This window comes from Desmodus rotundus, chromosome 6, assembly GCF_022682495.2.
Source record: "Desmodus rotundus isolate HL8 chromosome 6, HLdesRot8A.1, whole genome shotgun sequence".
Taxonomy (NCBI): Eukaryota; Metazoa; Chordata; class Mammalia; order Chiroptera; family Phyllostomidae; genus Desmodus; species Desmodus rotundus.
The window spans coordinates 66453538-66456468 of record NC_071392.1 but is presented as its reverse complement, the minus strand read 5'-3'; the positions used below and the strand labels follow the sequence as shown (position 1 = coordinate 66456468).

Below are 2931 nucleotides of genomic sequence, written 5' to 3'. Positions count from 1 at the left end.
TCTTACAGGGTCGATTGTAAAAGTTAAACGAAAACAATTAAGGTGCCTAACTCTATATCTGGTGTATACTAAGTACATTTTGAATGTTGGTCATTATTGTGACCCTGCTTTTGGAATTTTTAATAAAATCCCTGATATAAAGTACAAGTTCACTATGTATTAAGACATTGTTGTACATTTTACATGCATTATTTAACAATTCAAAGTATTACTAATCCCCATTTTGTGGGTAGGAATGTGAATTACTGAGAGGTTACCTATGATAAAAATTGAGAGAACAGGCATTCAAATCCATATAGTTCCATATTAGAGCCAAAAATCCTGAGCTAATATAAAACACCAAACTGTTACTTTAGATTCACATGAATCAGAGATTTAACCAGGGTCAAGCTTTACTAACAATGTCAAGAACACAAACAATTATAGGACTCACATAAAGCAAAGGTATCAATAACTGCTCCCAAGTTTCTTCTCATGTTGGATAAACCTCCCTGGTCCCAAATACATAAAGTTTCTAAACAACTTCACAGGCTCACCTCACAAAAGGCTACAATATAAAATATTTTGATTTTGTACTCCAGAGGGTTATTATAACCACACCAATATGACATTCTCCTGGGAGCCATGCTGGTAGACTCTGAGTCACCTTTCAGGGACATCCTGCTTAGGGACATCTGTTACCAGTTCAAACATAAAGTCTCTTTCTCCTGGGCAAATATCATGTGTTTGCTTACAAAAACATAAACTTAAAAAGATTAGTATAGATGACATGTTTATTCCCCATTCACTCACCTCCTCAAACTCCACTCACCAACCAACAGTGAAAGAAAGGAATGGATCAGAGGCCAGATGCTTTAAAACATTTTTCAAAACTTTAACTAAATAGGCAATAGAGCCACTCGAGAGTATACAGCATATGTGGTTTGAAAAGCTAGCCCCTTAATAAATGATGGTGACAATACAATTCAAAAATGCAGCACCAGGGTGTTTAAGGGCTTAGAGGGCTGGAGCAGCCTCTGAGTAGGAGGCAGTGGTGGCCAGAGAGTACAGAATACAGGCTTGAGGGCTAGGTCATGCAGAGGGTGGGGGAAGTTATCTTTTCTTTCCTTACTGAGCTGGTAGACCAGTGGGTGAATGGCAAGATAAATTTCCTCTGTGGGGTAATGGGAGGTCAGAGCACTGGATCCCAGAATACAGAAGCCTAGACAATTCAAAAGCTTTGTGACAGAGCAGCTTCATCTACTTTACTGGATGATGGGAGAAATGCCATGTGTGCTCTCAAATCATTATCTAAGAAATACCACTTGGAAGTGGTTATTCAAAATATAGAACATCATATCCATGTTCTACAACAGACTGTTAGAATTCTGAAATAATACTTTATGCCTTGGGCACACTATATGATAGCTAATGGTGACTAAGAAGTAGAAGAAAATTCCACAAGGCAGAGTGGAGATTTGGGAAGCCAGTTTACAGAAATTTTCATTAAGCATCAAGAAATTGTTACTTTCTTGTTATCTTTATGGGAGTAGTTTGATTTCCATGTCCATTGCCCTGGTGTGAACTTCTTACTTCTCTTTTAAAACACTTAGGGCCTCAGGTGCAGCAAATTATTTTAGTCAGTCCCATGGGTATTTCATGATTGATGGACTTAATAGCAGGTTCAGTTATATGTTACAGGAAGTTACATGTAATGATGGTGTCTTACTACTGCAGGCACTAACAAGAAGTAATGGAGCAATCCAGGAAGTTGTCGCTTTTGAAAATGCTTCTCAGAGACAACTAGACATTATTACAAAGGAAGGCAACAGTGATGAAGTTATAGTAATAGAAGATTGTCTGATTTTGCTTCAAAATTTGTTTTAAAAACATCAGCTCCAATCAAAACTTTCTTTTTTTTTATTGTTGGTCAAGTACGGTTGTCTGCATTTTCACCCCACCTCAGCCTCCCTCCCCACCCATCCCCACCTCTCACCCTGGAACCTACCCCCTTTGGTCACAAAGGTCCATATATCCTTTATTCATGTTCCTTGATGGACCTTCCCTTATCTTCTCCCATTATCCCTCTCTCCCCTCCTCTCTGGCTACTCTTAGTTCTTTAATTCAATGTTTCTGGTTATATTTTATTTGCTTTTTTTGCTTTGTTGATTAGGTTCCACTTATAGATGAGGTCATATGGTATTTGTCTTTCATCACCTGGCTCATTTAACTTAGCATAATGTTCTCCAGTTCCATCCATGCTGTCATGAAGGGTGGGAGTCCTTCTTTCTTTCTGCTGCATAATATTCCAAAATTTTCTTAAGGAAGGCTCATATAGTCAATGTATGAAACCTTGGTTTGAAAATGGAGATGAAAATTCTGACTGGTCTGAACAGAAAGTAACGAATCTACAACTAATGCTACATCTCTGTTCATGTCCTGGTAGCTCTCCCCAACCCTCCTGGGACTGCCAGTAGCTGCCAGAAAGCCATGTTCCAGTGTTAGCATACTGCAGCAGTTTTCCACTATCCTATTGGCTACTGGAGTTCCTGCTGAAGAGAAGTAAACATTAAACAACATGATAGTATTGTGACTCCCTACAAAAATGTAATTCAAGAGCAAGGTCTGCAACTTGAGGAATTAAAGCAGCAGATTTCTACATTAAAATGTCAAAACAAACAGCTCCAGACAAACAGTCACACAGCAGGTATCTCAGATTCTGCAACGCAAGGATCAGCACAGTCTTCCTAAAGTGCAGTGAGGAAAAGACAATCAGCATCAAGGTTCTTACAGTGATGGAGCTCAGATGAATGGCATTCAATCAGAAGAAAATGGTTGGTAGGGAGAGAAAACACGGTTAAAATAAGTAAGAATTGGGAAATCTTCCATTACAGATATGAATATACTATTGTTAAATACTATACAGATTTAGAATATAAAAGAATGAGATGG

The 2931-nt window shown here is 38.4% G+C and overlaps 1 pseudogene; it reads left to right on the top strand.

Moving 5' to 3' along the window:
- Positions 1 to 1073: 1073 nt before the first annotated feature.
- On the top strand, positions 1074 to 2545 carry LOC112300481 (general vesicular transport factor p115 pseudogene; annotated as a pseudogene).
- Positions 2546 to 2931: the final 386 nt, after the last annotated feature.